The 18291-nt window shown below is 47.1% G+C and overlaps 1 non-coding gene across 1 annotated transcript; it reads right to left on the bottom strand.

The window, feature by feature from the left end:
• Positions 1-14271: 14271 nt before the first annotated feature.
• LOC137314040 (small nucleolar RNA U3) lies at positions 14272-14489 on the bottom strand. The gene has a single exon (XR_010961177.1). It is a non-coding gene; the product is annotated as a small nucleolar RNA U3 (small nucleolar RNA).
• Between the last annotated feature and the right edge of the window lie 3802 nt (positions 14490-18291).

Consider the following 18291-nt stretch of genomic DNA (forward strand, 5'->3'; position numbering starts at 1 on the left):
TAGCTCGGGCCGCCCTCACTGCGCCGTTCCCAGGCTCGGGGTCAAGTCCACTCCAGGGTGCGGACCTTCCCTGTGTCGGCCTCGCCCCCGCCCACAGCAGCGGCCGCCCACCTGCCAACCCGAGCCCGCCATCATCATCCTCCCGACGCCCGCCTGTTGCTGAGGGAATGTGGCACAGGGACCACGAGGCGCATGCGCGGCGTCCCTCGGGCCGGAGATGCACGTCCGCGTCGCGATGTCAGCGCGCAAATGTGAGAGATGGTGCCGCGTGTCACGTGATGGGAGGAGTCAGCCCAGGACGAAGGTGGGCGGAGGTGAGAGCTGTCAATCAAAGGGCCCGGAGTCAGCACTCACTGCGCACAGGGTTTGGAGAATTTGTTCAAAATATAAAAATAGAAATGTACAAAAAAATGAAAAAATTGCAAATGCAATAATCTGAATTAAAAACAGAAATGTCCAAACTCACATGAGGCTGATGGTCTGGGTCCTCCCGCCACTATTAGTCTTCTCTACCTGGGGCATAGGATGAGCAGAATGCTTGAATGCAACTTTCTTAATGCAGAGGGTGCTGCTGGCTGTATGGAATGGACCAGCGAGGGAGGCAGTGGGGCCTGATTTTATCAGCAAATTCTAGAGAGTTGGCTGAGTACCTGATAGCGATATCTTGGGATATGACAGCCTCGAAATTGGGATCTTTCATTCATTTTTTATCCTTGTGCACTTATTTTTATTGATTGCTGTACCTGGACATCCAAACCCCTTTGCTCCTCTCCAGTCCCTAGTTTCTCACCATTTAGAAAATACTCCATATTTCTCAACTGATGCCTGCAATAGATGCTATTTGTATAACATCCCACATCTTTACGATCCGGCTCTGTTTCCACTCTTTGGTGTCCAATAAGAACAGACATAGTGAGACTGGAACTTTCTTAAAATATTTCAAAATATACTTTATTTCGTAAGATTCATGGATACACACAGTTCAATGTAAACATTACGATTCAAAACAAATACATTACACATCATACGTTTCCATTATTACAATTCAAAACACAGTACATATCTTGTAATACATGCTGTATAATACAAGGTGGGATAGCCTTAAACGGTTGCCTTTCCCCATAAAGCCTTTGTGTAGGCCGCACCTCGCTTCAGTGTGCACCTCAGCATGTAATACTGGATCTTGGAATGTGCCAGTGGCCAACACTTAGCCACGGACCGTTCCCTCGGCTGGAAGACCAGCAGGTTTTGGGGGAACAAAGGGCCTCCTTGACCGAGTTGATGGTCTTCCAGCAGCAGTTAATATCTGTCTCGGTGTGCATCTTGGACAACTGCCCATACAGCACAGCGTCCTGTATTACCGAGCTGTTGGGGATGAACTCCTCTTCGACTCTACGGTATAGGGGATGAGTCTCCGTGGAGTGGGATTATCACCTTTTACATGAATACAAGGATCCAATCTCCCACATTCATGTCAGTGTTTGGCAAACACTGTCTGAATGGCTTTCACACACCTGTCGAACCTTGGGGTCAGAGACGTGGGGGTAATTTCACGTTCACTGCTTGGACGGAGCAGAAATTAAAATCGGGCCGTTTCTATGAGAGGCGGGTGATCCGCTCTCCCAGATCAGCCCCAAGCAATGGTGAAAATTTCCGTCCACGTGTTGTGAACCGGTGGCGTTTGAGACAATGGACCAGCTTGTGGGCTTCGAAGATTGATACTAGAGCATAGGTCAGGAAAGGTGTGGCCGATTTTAAGTATCCCCGCCTGGCGGAACTGGGGTGGTAGAGGCTAGTAAATGGTGTCAGTTCACTAACAGTCCCTTTATTGGTGACGTTCCTGCCTCCGCCATCGTGGGTAGGGTCCTGAGAGGAGCGGCCGGACCTGCGCCCTAGTATCAATCTTCGAAGCCCACAAGCTGGTCCATTGATTCAAACTGCATCGGTTCAAAACATGTGGAGGGAAATATTCTGGTCAGGCCACGTGTCATATGTAAATCAGAGTATTATGACGTACGTGGGGCACCATTTAATGTTGGGCACAAATGGGTGGAGGAGCCGCCCTTTCGATGGGCATTGAATGGTCCAGAACACTGAGAAGTTTCTTTTTAACTTATAATTTGTTGAGCAAGGAGAAGCGGGAGAGCTTTCCCTTGGCCTGCTGCGGCCGTGCGAAATCTCCCGGCTCCTGATCATATCAGAAATGTATCAGGAGGTTTCCTTATAGACCTGTGTAACCAGGTCCAGCCTCATGTCCCATTAATCTCGCTTCAGTTATTAAATATTGCTGTACAACAGCTCAGAGAGGAAACAATCTCCATAACTCCCCACTGGAGTTTGAAATTACATTAATATTTTACCAGTTAGTAACGGTCCGGGTGTTGGTCCATTATTATTCTGTTCCGGTCAAAACAAATGTCCCAATGAACAGGACGCTGTCTGACCCTGACAACTCACCCTCAGTCCATCCCACCGGGCAGTGAGTGTGATGGGAAATAATCATCAACGGAAAAGGAGGATTTGATTTTATTCATTTCAGGATTAAACATTTCATATTGAAATATTTAATATTAAAATTACATTATTTCCAGACTAAAAACAATTTCATGTTAGAATCACATCTTGTATCATTTCACAATACCGTAATTGTCGGGTAAAATATAATCCCTGTCTGGTATTTTCAAATCTATTTAAAGCATTGGATTGATATCAGTTACTTTATTAAACTTTTCGTTGTGAATGAATCCTAAAATTAGGCACGGTGAATAACGGGCTCCCGAACCACTACCACCCGTCTTATGCGAACGCGAAATGTGAAAATCTACTCGAATTGACTTTTTATTTAATATCGGAGGAAAGTGTTCAGACATTTCTATGATTTAACGAATGTAACAATTAGATTCAGTGGGTATTTCACCCAGTTCTTCAGCTCCTCTCTGAATTTAGTCTGGGTCACAGCATAAATACACGTGTTGGTGCAGGAACTGAGAAGTTGAAGCATGAAGGCGGCTGACTCAATGTCACTGGCCGTATAATATTGGGCGTTTGTTACACGCAGAGAAATAAAATTAAAAACGAATGTACTCCATAACAATAAAAAACTGCCTGATATACTGAAGAGTAAAATGATGGATTTCCTTCGGTTCTCCATCTCTGGATCCTTGTGATTCTCTCCATTGCTGCGGCCCCGGAGTCCCCGGCGGACTCTACTGGCCGCTAAAATGTGCCTGGCGGTGAGAACATTGAACAGTAAAATCAGAATGAATGGGAGACAAGGCATTAACACAAGACTAAACAAGTCAAACGCTGCCCATGCCGGTGAAGTGAAAAATGTCGGTTTCCAGACACAACCCCGGGGTACATTGTCCATTATATATTCCGGGTGAAAGGCAAAGTACCAGGGAATGTTTAGTAAACAGCTCAGCGCACTCACCACCCCGATAACAGCAGCCGCAGTTTTCTCGGTGCAATATTTTGTTTTCAGTTTCTGACAACAAATGGCCACAAATCGATCAAAGGTGAAAACTGCCGTGAACCAGACAGAGGCCGCTATGGCTGCAAAACTCAGGGTGAGAATGAGACGGCACACGGGGGTAATGGTCAAGAATGAAACTGGGAAATAAATCTCAATAATACGCGTCAATATAACATCGGTAATAACGACCAGAAGATCGGCCGCCGCCATTCCCACCAGGTAGCGAGTGACACATTTGGAGAGACCGCACTTTCCTCGGGACAGGATCACAATCGCCACCAAGTTAACTGTAAGAGAGAGAAACGGAAGCAGAGAAATTACTGATCAGACCTGTTGTCAAAGCAGCAGTTTGACAGGATTTGCGGTGAAATTTTCAGCTTTGTTTCTGCATCAAGCGGTGGAAACTGATTCACTGAGCTGGGCAGCACTTTCGGGCAGAGAAATGGTTTAAAACACAATGATCAATAATGAATTGGGAAATTGATGCATAAAGTAAATGAAGTGATCACGGGATCCACTGGAAGAGCCGAGTGAGGGCGCAGTGCACGTGGGGAAGGGAGAAGGGGTTTTACCGAGCGGGAATCCAATGGGTTAATTCCAGATTTGGGCTCCAGGTGGAACGGAAAGTGAGCGAGGGCCGGTTCGGTGGCGGGGGTGGGGGAACAGTGGGAGGTGCTGCTGGTTTGTTGCTCTGGGTTGAGACAGCTGACAGGGGCTGGCTCAAAACCGGAAAGACCGCGATCAGCGGCGGTGAGTTTGAGGCTTCGAATCGGCATGGAAGAGGCAGCTGCAGGCGGAGTCGGTGAGTCAGTTTGTGAGGGAGCCAGTGAAAAATGATATGTAGGAGCTGGAGAGGAGTAAGGAGCAGATGGTTTGGGAAAACGAATGAAATGAAGCAACGGATGAGTAGACAGAGGATTCAATGCAGTGGGAGGAGAGGCTGGGATTCACAGGGAGAGACTGGAGCAGAGTGTTAGAGGAAATCTAATCTATAGGTCCCACTAACACAATCCAATCAATAAATTCAACCTTTAATATCTGTGGTGATTGGTGTCAGGGAACGTCTCCTTTTTTACATAACGTGGTCAATAAATTTACTTTGCATATTGAATTGAAATTAAATTTAAAAACACTAAGTAAATTGGCCATGTTCTTTATTGAATGAAGCCGTCACATAACTTTTAGGATACAATATCCTAATAATTCAATGCGGTCAAGAATCACTGATTTTAATCTTTAATTACATTTCAGTTATGTTTATTTATTCAGTCAGTAAACCAGTAATAGGAATATTCACATAAACAGACTGAGGACCTGATCGTGATAAACACACCCGGCGAGAGAACAATCAAACTCTCACAATCTGACAACATCCTAATAACACCTTCAAGTCACATTTGCTCTTCATAATTGAATTGGAAGTTTCAGCAGTTAATTCCGAAGAATTGTTCACAACGCTGCCGCTCTCTCTGTCTCTCTCTGTCTCTCTCTCGTTCCTACTCCCCCTCCATCTCGATTTCATTCTCTATCTCTCCTCTCTATCTCCCCGCACTCTCTCTACTCTCTTTCTCAAAGCGCATTTTCACATCCGAGTAAATCCTAACATTCTGCGCCTGCTTTCTCTTCACCAGCCCCGTGTTCCAACGATCCTATTCTTAATGTCAGTTTATTAAATTGTGAAGCCACTGTGAATAGTTTAACGTTTCTACAGATCATCCAAGTCTCCACCTGTTCACCTACACTGTTCACTTCATCTATAACGCATGGAATAAACAGAATTGTACCCCTCTTCCAGACACACCTCACAATAATTGAAATTCCCTCTCCTCTAATTATAAAGTACACCGTTAGATGGCGGCATTGTTCAATTAACAAAACACCAACATCACCGCTGCTACTTGTAATCTACAGATAAATAGAAGAGCTCATGTTTCCAACAGATAAAGTGCAAACTGATACAACATAACCTCAAAAATATTGCATTTTACAGTGAATTCATCCACAGTTAATCAGAGAATGAGATGTGATAGAATCAGCATCAAACTCAGTTCAGTAACCAGACATCTGAAGCGGCGTCAGATACACATACAACGAAATAATCTTTCATAACAGTGACAACCAAAAAATACATTGAAATCCCTGTTAAACTGAACCATGTTATCTTGGAGAGAGGACATTGCACTGCCTCCTTGTAACATTGAGACCCTGAGCTGTCTCATGACCAATCACTGAAAACACATTTATGAAAAAAATATTCCAGGACAGGTTAGTTCCAAAACATGAAACTGTTAACAGCTCCTGGTGGTCTGATACCAGCTATTAGCCCAGACACCTGATCCCAAAACATTCAGTACAGAGAATATTTCAGTAACAATGACAAGGTTAGATATACAAGATCATAACGCATAAAATGCAGCTGCTGCAAGACAAAAAGAAAAGAGACTTAGGACAGTCAATCAACTGATAGAACAGAACAGTCCACTGTGTAATACACGATGGGAGAAAAATCGTGTCAAATACAGCAGCAGAGTTAATATCGATTTACACCATGAACAGCTGAGATAATGGCTTACCTGGAACCCCAACGGCTGCAAGAACAGGATAATAAATACATTCTATCTGATACATTAGTGAATATCCCATTTCTGTGAGAAGCAATGACTTCTGTTGGCCTGGAAAGCGTTGCTCCGGCACGCAGTCTGTGTGGATTCATTACAGCGATCCCTGATTTATACAGCGGGTAAATCTCCACTGACACGGTTATACCCCTGATCATTGCTATTAGTTACAGTCATCTGAACAAACACATTACATCAGCAGCTTTGACTCCGATGTAAATGATGACGTGGATATATCACAAACATCTCAAAGTTCAGAACCTTGTCTTAATGAGACCTCTCTCAGGAATAAAGTGAAAAGCTTTGTTCAGAAAGGACTGGTCCAACAATGAGCGGCTTCATTTACAGTTTTCATGTAATTGTATTGACCATGTTCACTCCTGGAGATTCATTTATAAATTTTACAGATATTCTCTACATTGTACATTGAATCCAGGGACACAAGCAGACCCGTTTCACTCTGTTCCTGCAGTTCCCCAGTTAGAATATGAATGTTGAGTCTCTGACACGACGACAACCTCTATAAGGGACACCATCCTTTCAGGCAATGCTTAACAACCCTCTGTGTGAAAGAATATTCTCCTCATTTCCCCTCTAGTTGTTTTGTTAATTATTTTAAACCTATGTCCTCTGGTTACCAATCCAGTTGCCAGAGTAAACAGTTTCCCACATTTGCTCTGTACAAATCCTCATTATTTTGAACACCTCGATTAGGTCTCCCCTTATCCTTCTCTGATCTCAGGAGAACAAGCCCAGCTTCTCCAATCCCTCCACAAAAATGAAGTCCTTCATCCCTGGCATCACTCTGGTAAATCTCCTCTGTACCCTCTCCAAGGCCTTGACATCCTTCTGAAAGTGTGATGCCCAGTGTTGTACACAATAGTCCAGCTGAGGCCTAGCCAGTCTTTTGTAAAGGTTTAACATCACTTCCCTATTTGTGTATTCGATGCCCCTATTTACAGACCCATGTATCCCATACACTTGCTTAAACGCCTTATCAACTTGCCCTGCTACGTTCAAAGATTTGTGAATATACGCCCCCCGGTCCGTCTGCTCTTCCATCACCCTCAAAATAGTACATTGAGTTACATCGAAACTCCAGCACAGAAACAGGCCATTCGGCCCAACTGGTTTATGCCAGCTTTTTTGCTGCACACGAGCCCCCTCCCTCCCCACTTCATCTAACCCTATCAAGGTATCGTTTTCCTTTCTCCATCTTGTGCTTATCGAGCTTCCCCTTAAATGCATCTGTGTTATTTGCCGCAATTACTCAATGTGGTAGCACATTCCACATTCTTACCACTCTTTGGTAAAGAAGTTTCTCCTGAATTCCTTATTGGATTGATTAGTGACTATCTTATATTTATGACCTCTAATTTTGGACTCCTGCAAGTGGAAACATTTTCTCTACGTCTACCCTACCAAACCACATCATTATCTTAAAGACCTCTATCAGGTCACCCCTCAGCTTTCTCCTTTCTGCAGAGAAGAGATCCAGCCTCTTCAGCCTTTATTGATAAGTATATCTTCTCACTTCTGGTATCATCCTTGTGAATCTTTTTTGCCCTCTCTCCAATACTTTTATATCTTTCTCTAATATGGAGACCAGAACTGTGCGCAATTCTACAAGTGTGGCCTAACCTAGGCTCCACACAAGGTTAACATAACTGCTTTGCGTATCAATTCTACGCCTCTAGATTTGAACCCCAATGCTTGATTTGCCTTTTTTAACTTGTGTTGCTACTTTTCGTGATTTGTGTATCTGTGCCCCAAAATTTTATTCTTCCAGTACTTTCTTTACAATACATGGTGAAATGGCCTTACACGGTGGCATTTCCCCATAAACCTTTTGCATCGGCTGCACCTCGCTTCATTGTATCCCGCAGCACGTACTCCTGGTCCTTGGAGTATGTCAGTTGGCAACATTCGGTCATGGACAGCTCCATCAGCTGGAAGACCAGCAGGTTTCAGGCGGACCAAGGGGCCTCCTTCACCGAGTTGATGGACTTCCAGCAGCAGTTGATATCTGTCTTGGTGTGCGTCCCGGGGAACTGCCCGTAGAGCACAGCATCTTGTATTACTGAGGTGTTGGGGATGAACCGGGACAGATAAAAACGCATCTGTCTCCAGACCTTCTGCACCAAAGAGCAGCCCACCAGGAGATGGTCGACGGTCTCCTCCCCACCGCAGCCTCGAGGGAAGCTCACGGTAGTTCTGAGGACAGTGAACCGACTGCTGATCGGAGCAAACGTCGGTGACGTCATCCATGTGTTGGGAGGACTTAACCTGAGGCATCCGCTGCCTAGGATAGTCACCCCCCTGATATCTGCATCCTACCTGATGAACGCAACAATCTGCTTGATGCAACATATGATCAAGGCCGCGGAGAGAGGACAGACCTGCCTGACTCCAGATCTGAATGGAGGGCTCTCCGACTCCTGCCCGTTGATTAGGACTGTGCTACAGATGTCTGTGTAGAGCAGTAAGATCCAATCGCGGATTCCCTCCCCAAAACACATTTTGGAGAGCACGTCCATCATGTACATGTGGGATATTCTGTCAAAGGCCTCCTCCTAGTCCAGGCTGATGAGGCAGTTGTTCACCCCGCTGACCTGTACATGGGCGATCGTATCCCTGAATGGCGCAAGGCTATTGGAGATCGTCCTGCCGGGTACAGTACAGGTCTGATCCGGGTGGATCACCAGCTCCAGAGCAGACTTGAGCTTATTGGCGTTGACCTGAGACAGAATCTTCTAATCGACATTTAGCAAGGAAATGGGTGGCCAATTTCTGATTTCTTCCCTCTCCCCTTTCTCCTTGTAGATAAGGGTGATGATGCCTTTCCTCATGGACTCTGACATACTGCCTGCTAGAAGCATACCCCCTGTACACTTCCAGCAGGTCTGGGCCTATCCAGTCCTTCAGAGCCGTGTGCAACTCAACCAGTAAGCCATCGCTCCCGGTAGTTCTACTCTTCTCGAAGGACCAGACGCCCTTTGTCAGCTCGTCCATGGTCAGTGGCGGATCCATGCCCTGCTGCTCGCTGTCCTCTAAATCCTCCCTGATAGAGGACAGGAAAGATTGAGAGGCCGTGGTGTCTTTGGGCTTTGAGTCGTACAGCCCGGCATAAAAGGACTTGCTGACCCTCAGTGTGTCGGCCCGTGAAGTCATCACTGAGCCTTCTTCTTCCTTCAAGCTGCTGATCACGGAGGTCTCTCTGTGAGGATTCTGGAAGAAGAAGTGCGAGCATTTCTGACCCTGCTCCATGGAGCGGACTCTGGGTCGGAAGATGATCTTTGAAGCCTCGGAGGTGAAGAGCGAGGCTTTCTGGCCCTTCACCTCTCTGAGATCCTCCCCGACATCGACCCCCATTAACTGCAACTAGAGCAGATCCTGCCTGCTTTTCTGGAGTTGTGACGCTTCCCTCTGTCTCTCTATTGCTTTCTGAACACCTTTGAGGATGAAGAACCTGTTGATATTGGCCCTGATCGCTTCCCACTAGTGCACCGTGGAGTCGAAGAGGGGTTTCACGGTCCTCCACCCTGTATAATCCCTCTTTAGATCCTCGATATTCTCCAGGGTCAACAGTGTCACTTTCAGCTTCCATCTCCCCCTGCCCACCCTCTCGTCCTCCTGCGATTAGCAGTCGGCCAGTAGGAGGCAGTGGTCAGAGAGGAACACCGGTTGGACGTCGGTGGATCAGACCTTGATCATTGGGAACACAAACAGGAAGTCTATCCTGGAACGGATGGTCCCGCCCGGCCTGGACCAGGTGTCAGGTTTGCGGAAGACGTCGCAGAGTTTTGCATCTTTCACCGCTTCCATCAGGAGTTTGGACGTGGTGTCCAGTATTCCCCCGCCCCTGCTGGATCGTCCAGCGTCATCGAGGATGCAGTTGAAGTCTCCTGCGAGAAAGACCGACCAGTAGAACGCCAGCGGCATCGGGAGATGCTGGAAGACCGCCAGCCGTTAGCTCCTGAGCTTCGGGGCGTACACATTAGAATCAGAGAAAGGTTACAGCATGGAAGGAGTCAATTTGGCCCATCGAGTCCACGTGCACTCTATGTAAGAGCAATCCAGCGAATCCCATCCCCCGCCCTATACACGTAGCCCTGCACATTTTTCCTTTCAAGTACTTATCCAGTTCCCTTTTGAAGGCCATGATTGAATCTGCCTCCACCACCCCTTCGGGCAGAGCATTTCAGATCCTAACCACTCGCGGTGTAGTTTTTTTTTCTCATGACACCTTTCGTTCTTTTGCCAGTCACCTTAAATCTATGCCTTCTGTTTCTTGACTCTTCCGCCAATGGGAACAGTTTCTCTCTATCTTCTCTGTCCAGACCCTTCATGATTTTGAATACCTCTATCAAATCTCCTTTCGACCTTCTCTGTTCCAAGGAGAACAACCCCAGCTTCTCCACTCTATCCACGTAACTAAAGTCCCTCATCCATGGAATCATTCTAATAAAACTCTTCTACATCCACTCTAAGGCCTTCACATCTTTCCTAAAGTGCGGTGCCCAGAACTGAACTCAATACTCCAGTTGTGCCCTAACCAGTGTTTTATAAACTTTCATCATGACTTCCTTGCTTTTGTACTCTATGCCTCAATTTATAAAGCCCAGGATCCCGTATGCTTTTTTTAACCGCTTTCACAACTTGCCCTGTCACCTTCAATGATTTGCGCACATATACCCTGAGATCTCTCTGCTCCTGTACCCTTTTCGAATTGTGCCCTCTAATTTAAATTGCCTCGCCTCGTTCTTCCTACCGAAATGTATAACTTCGCATTTTTCGGCGTTCAATTTCATCTGCATAGATTTAAGGTGATTGGCATTTCACCAGCCTGCCTATATGCTCTTGAAATCCATCACGATCCACCTCACTGTTCGCTACACTTCCAAGTTTCGTTTCATCTGCAAATTTTGAAATTGTACCCTGTACACCCAAGTCCAAGTCATTATTATATATCAAGAAAAGCAGTAGTCCCAGCAGCGACCCCTGGAGAACACCACTGTACACCACCCTCCAGTTCGAAAAACAACCGTTCACCACTACTCTCTGTTTCCTGTCACTTAGACAATTCTGTATTCATGTTGCTGCTGCCCCTTTTATTCCATGGGCCGCAATGTTGATGACAAGCCTACCATGCGATACTTTATCAAACGCCATTTGAAAGTCCATATACACCACCTCAAATGCATTGCCCTCATCAAAAACTCTGTCAGATCAGTTAAACACGATTTGCCTTTAACAAATCCGTGCTGGCTTTCCCTAATCAATCCACTCTTTCAAGTGACTGCTAATTCTGTCTCGGATTATCATTTCTAAATGTTTCTTCATCACCAACGTTAAACTGACTGGACTATAGTTGCTGGGTTTATCCTTACCCCCTTTTTTGAACAAGGGTGTAATATTTCCAATTCTCCAGTCCTCTGGCCCCGTATCGACGGATGTTTGGAAGATTATGGCCAGTACCTCCACAATTTCCACCCTTACTTCCCTCAGCAACTTAGGATGCATCACATCCGGACTGAGTGACTTATCCACTTTAAGTACAGCAAGCCTTTCTAGTATCTCTTCTTTATCAATGTTTAGCCCATCCAGTATCTCAACTATATCTTCCTTTACGGAGACTCTAGCAGCATCTTCTTCCTTCGTAAAGTCAGATGTAAAGCAATCATTTATTACCTCGGCCATCCCCTCTGCCTCCATTAGTGGATCTCTTTTATGGTCCCTAATCGGCCCACTCCTCCTCTTAAGATCCGTTTACTTTTTACATGCTTGTAGAAGACGTTTGGATTCCCTTTTATGTTGGCCGCAGTCGGAGCGGGGCGTTATTGTATAGAACGTCGACTACGAGCAGGCGGCCACCCACCACCTCTTTAACCTCGGGGATAGTGAATTGGTCTCCTCCCAACAGAATCCCCAGGCCCGAGGATTGACTATCGTTGATTCCCGACCAGTTCGATTGCTACTGGGTCCACATGCGTGCCCACTGCCGGTAGTTGCTGAAGTGCAGGTTCCCGCACTCCTGCAGGAACAGCAGGTCCCTCTTGACCGTGGACAGGTAGTTCAGGGTCATAGCACATCGCGTAGTCGCTTTAACACTACGCACGTTTATGCAATCAATTTTGAAAGCCGTTTTAAAAATACAAAGGACAACCATTAACGTCTTCCAATTCCTCAGTCCAGCTTCTACGTTACCGTCCATTTCCAATCCTCGGTCCAGATTCTGCATTGCTGTCGTGTGCTGGAGCTTCTCGACGGTCCTTAGGATGAGGAAGGAGGCCTCTCCTCCGTTGATGGAGGGTCAGCGTCTGTTCCTTCTCCAGTGGGAGTGTGAAGAGCGGCTCCTCAGTGAGAAATGTAAGCGGCCCTCCCTTCCGCTTCTCCTTGAAGGCCTGGGGCATCTTTTGCCATTCTGTGACATCTCTAAAGGTCACTTCCACGTATCTGCTCCTCGGGAAACACTCATCCATGATTTTGTTACCTCCAGACTCGACAATTCCAATGCTCGCCTGGCCGCCCTCCCATCATGCAGGCAGAAGAGGTCTGCGGCCTTGAAACTGCAGGTTTCGAGGAGAACCTTCTTCAGGAAAATATTTCGTTGCCATGGCGAGGTTCCTCCACCCGCCCAAGCAGTCAGCCTGACGGTATTTCGCACCCTGGGCGCAGGTGCTCGGGGAGCCCTTGTCACCACGTCCGCTGCAAATTAGTTTTCACTTTACTGGAGAAAGGTTTTCTACCAGTCTCAGGCCAGCATGAGGATCCACCTCTACATCAGCAAAGCTTAAACTGGTACTAGCTGACTCTACTTGATCTGGCGCCTTCCTCATAATGTAATCTCCCCTGTCAGGTAAGCAGTTGATATCGCACCTTTCACTACCTCAGGGCGTCCCAAAGCTCTTTACAGCCAAATAAGTCATTTTTGAAGTGCAGTCACCTCTCCTCTCCTCCATTGTCCAGCTGGATGGGACTGCCCTCACCTGGTTTATTTCGTGTCTATCCAGTCGTAGCCAGAGAATCACGTGCAATGGCTTCTCTTCCCACTCCCCCAAGGATCTATATTTGCCCCCCTCCCATTTCTCATCTACATGCTGCCCCTTGGCTACATCATCCAAAAACTCGTCGGATTCCACATGTACACTGCCGACACTCAGCTCAACCTCACCACCACCTCTCTCCACCCCTCCATTGCCTCTGATTCGTCACACTGCTTCTCTGATATCTATCAGTGGATGAGCAGAAATTTCCTCCAATATTGGGAAGACCAAAGCCATTATTTTCGGTCCCTGCTATAAACTCCCTCCCCCTCCCTGACCAATGTCTCAGACTAAACCAGACTGTTCGCAGCATCGATGTCCTTTTTGACCCTGAACTAAGCTTCCGACTCCAGATTCTCTCCATCACCAAGACTGCCTACTTCTACCTCCATAATATCGCCCGTATCTGCCTCAGCCCATCTGCGACTGAAACCCTCATCCATGCTTTTGTTACCGCCAAACTTGACAATTCCAAGGCTCTCCTGGCCGCCCTCCCATCATGCACCCTCCATAATCTTCAGCATATCAAAACTCTGCTGCCCGTATCCTAACTCACACGATGTCCCATTCACCAATCCTCCTGCTACTAAAGAAAGAACTCGCATTTATATAGCGCCTTGCATTACCGCAGGATGGCCCAAAGCATTTTTGAACTGTAGCCACTGTTGTAATGTAGGAACCGCCGCAGCCAATTTGCTCACAGCAAGGTCCCACAAACCGTAATGGTGTATTGGGCAGATAATCTGTATTAGTGATGTTGGTTAAGGGGTAAATATTGACCAGGACACCTCGGAGAACTCCCCTCAAGTTCTTCGAAATAGCGTCATGCGATCTTTTACATCCACCTGAGACGGCAGGCGGAGCAACGTTTTAATCAGTAATGCAAGTCCCTCAGTACTGCAAGCCTAGATTTTGTGCCCCATTAACTACGTTATTTCAGCGACTGTGCCGAATCAGTTCAGTGCAAACTCTGACTGATGAGTTCAAAACCGAAAAAGGAGGGGAGAGCAACAGATAGCAGTACGAGCTCGGCTGAGGTAACAAAGACTTACACTCTCGCTGGAGAGAAGCACCTTTAAATATAAAATAATTACCGGATAAACATTGCTACTTTTGAGCTGTAGAAACACTAACCACTCAGAATGCATTTCCTTCTTCCACTTCTCGCACACTGAGAGAAGTGAACGGTCATCAATGGCCACAAGCGCTGGTATAAAACAACACTTGCAACCCGCTTCACGCTCAGAAGGAAAAGCTCCATCTCCTCCTCGTGGTTAGTGAGACCAAACACTTCAGAACACATTTCTCAAGTTCAAAAACTATAGAAATGATCCCTAAAAGTATAGTATTACTGAAAGGTTGCCGCAACACCGCTCTCCACCCTCAGCGAGCCCCCTTTAACACATGCTGAGCGCGGACCAATTCTTCCACCATTCATTGCACCCGGTAGGGAATCGAATAAAAACGCAATTAATCTTCGCTTCACCTTTTGTAAACTTATAATTCTGTGAAAAAGAAATAGCGTTTCTGTCGTGCAGCCATGACTCAGTAGGCACTAATTTGCATAATGTAGATACCAGCCTCCAGCAACTGTCCTGATCATAAGAACATAAGAATGTAAGAAATAGGAGCAGGAGTCGGCCATACAGCCCCTTGAGACGGCTCCGCCCTTCAATCAGATCATGGCTGATCTTCAACCTCAACTCCACTTTCCTGCTCGATCCCCAGATCCCTTGATTCCATCCAGAAGGACAAGAGCAGCAGGTACATGGGAACAACACCACCTGCAAGTTCCCCTCCAAGTCACACACCATCCCGACTTGGAAATATATCGGCCGTTCCTTCATTGTCGCTGGGTCAAAATCCTGGAACTCCCTTCCTAACAGCACTGTGGGAGAACCTTCACCACACGGACTGCAGCGGTTCAAGGAGCCGGCTCACCACCACCTTCTCAAGGGCAATTAGGGATGGGCAATAAATGCTGACATCGCCAGCGACGCCCACATCCCATGAACGAATAAAAAAAATCCAAATGTCTATCCACCTTAGCCTTGAACATACACACCGACTGAGCATCCACAGCCCTCTGGGGTAGAGAATTCCAAAGATTCACCACCCTCTGAGTGAAGAAATTCTTCCTCATCTCAGTCTTAAATGGCCGACACTTTATCCTGAAACGATGCCCCCTATCTAAACTGTCCAGCCAGGGAAACAACCTCTCAGCATTGACCCTGTCAAGAGCCGATGATGCACACAGTGGGTGGGTGACCCAGCACTGTGATCATTGATTCACACAGTGGGTGGGTGACCCAGCACTGAGATCATTGATTCACACAGTGGGTGGGTGACCCAGCACTGTGATCACTGATTCACACAGTGGGTGGGTGACCCAGCACTGCGATCATTGATTCACACAGTGTGTTGGTGACCCAGCACTGCGATCATTGATTCACACAGTGGGAGGGTGACCCAGCACTGTGATCATTGACTCACACAGTGGGTGGGTGACACAGCACTGTGATCATAGATTCACACAATGAGTGGGTGACCCAGCACTGTGATCATTGATTCACACAGTGGGTGGGTGACCCAGCACTGTGATCATTGATTCACACAGTGGGTGGGTGACCCAGCACGGTGATCATTGATTCACAAAGAGTGTGGGTGACCCAGCACTGTGATCATTGATTCACACAGTGGGTGGGTGACACAGCACTGTGATCATTGATTCACACAGTGGGTGGGTGACCCAGCACTGTTATCATTGATTCACACAGTGGGTAGGTGATCCAGCACTGTGTTCATTGATTCACACATTGGGAGGGTGATCCAGCACTGTGATCATTGATTCACATACTGGGTGGGTGACCCAGCACTGTGATCATTGATTCACACAGTGAGTGGGTGACCCAGTACTGTTATCATTGATTCACACAGTGGGTAGGTGATCCAGCACTGTGATCATTGATTCACACAGTGGGTGGGCGATCCAGCACTGTGATCATTGATTCACACAGTCAGTGAATGACCCAGCACTGTGATCATTGATTCACACAGTGGGTGAGTGACCCAGCGCTGTGATCATTGATGCACACAGTGGGTTGGTGACACAGCACTGTGATCATTGATTCACACAGTGGGTGGGTGACCCAGCACTGTGATCATTGGTTCACACAGTGAGTGGGTGACTCAGCACTGTGATCATAGATTCACACAGTGGGTGGGTGACCCAGCACTGTGATCATTGATTCACACAGTGGGTAGGTGACCCAGCACTGTGATCATTGATTCACACAGTGGGTGGGTGACCCAGCACTGAGATCACTGATTCACACAGTGGGTGGGTGACCCAGCACTGTGATCATTGATTCACACAGTGGGTGGGTGACCCAGCACTGTGATCATTGATTCACACAGTGAGTGAGTGTCCCAGCACTGTGATCACTGATTCACACAGTGAGTGGCTGACCAAGCACTGTGATCATTGATTCACACAGTGAGTGGGTGACCCAGCACTGTGATCATTGATTCACACAGTGAGTGAGTGTCCCAGCACTGTGATCATTGATACACACAGTGAGTGGGTGACCCAGCACTGTGATCATTGATTCACACAGTGAGTGAGTGAACCAGCACTGAGATCATTGATTCACACAGTGAGTGGGTGTCCCAGCACTGTCATCATAGATTCACACAGTGGGAGGGTGACACAGCAGTGAGATCATTGATTCACACAGTGGGTGTGTGAACCAGCACAGTTATCATTGATTAACACGGTGGGTGGGTGACCCAACACTGAGATCATTGCTTCACACAGTGAGTGGGTGACCCAGCACTGTGATCACTGATTCACACAGTGGGTGGGTGACCCAGCACTGTGATCATTGATTCACACAGTGGATGGGTGACGCAGCACTGTGATCATTGATTCACACAGTGAGTGGGTGACCCAGCACTGTGATCACTGATTCACACAGTGGGTGGGTGACCCAGCACTGTGATCATTGATTCACACAGTCAGTGAATGACCCAGCACTGTGATCATTGATTCACACAGTGGGTGGGTGACCCAGCACTGTGATCATTGATTCACACAGTCAGTGAATGACCCAGCACTGTGATCATTGATTCACACAGTGGGTGGATGAACCAGCACTGTGATCATTGATTCACACTGTGAGTGGGTGACACAACACTGTGATCATTGATTCACACAGTGAGTGGGTGACCCAGCACTGTGATCATTGATTCACACAGTGAGTGGGTGACCCATCACTGTGATCATTGATTCACACAGTGGGTGGGTGACCCGGCACTGTGATCATTGATTCACACAGTGAGTGTGTGACCCAGCACTGTGATCATTGATTCACACAGTGGGTGGGTGACCCAGCACGGTGATCATTGATTCACACAGAGTGTGGGTGACACAGCACTTTTATCATTGATTCACACAATGGGTGGGTGACCCAGCACTGTGATCATTGATTCACACTGAGTGTGGGTGACACAGCACTGTGATCATTGATTCACACAGTGGTTGGGTGATCCAGCACTGTGATCATTGATTCACACTGAGTGTGGGTGACACAGCACTGTGATCATTGATTCACACAGTGGGTGGGTGATCCAGCACTGTGATCATTGATTCACACAGTGGGTGGGTGACAGAGCACTGTTATCATTGATTCACACAGTGGGTGGGTGACCCAGCACTGTGATCATTGATTCACACAGTGGGTGGGTGACCAAGCACTGCGATCATTGATTCACACAGTGGGTGGGTGACCCAGCACTGTGATCACTGATTCAAACATTGAGTGCTTGACACTGAAACTGTGATCATTGATTCACAGTTATGTCCTGTCCCACCGGCAGGTCAGACTCACTAGGGCTGTCAGTACAGCTGTATAGAGTCAGGGGAGAATGGCCCTGGAAATAATTAACATTGACTTGGGACCACAAGAAGGCTCTTGTTATCAGGTCAGAACATGGGCAAGGCAATCTCCTGTGAATACCACCTACCGTCCTCCATCAGCTGATGAATCAGTCCTCCTCCATGTTGATCACCAATTGGAGGAAAGACTGAGAGTAGCAAGGGCACAGAATGCACTCTAGGTGGGGGACTTCAACGTCCATCACGTTGGGGATG

Source organism: Heptranchias perlo, unplaced genomic scaffold (genome assembly GCF_035084215.1).
Source record: "Heptranchias perlo isolate sHepPer1 unplaced genomic scaffold, sHepPer1.hap1 HAP1_SCAFFOLD_50, whole genome shotgun sequence".
Taxonomy (NCBI): Eukaryota; Metazoa; Chordata; class Chondrichthyes; order Hexanchiformes; family Hexanchidae; genus Heptranchias; species Heptranchias perlo.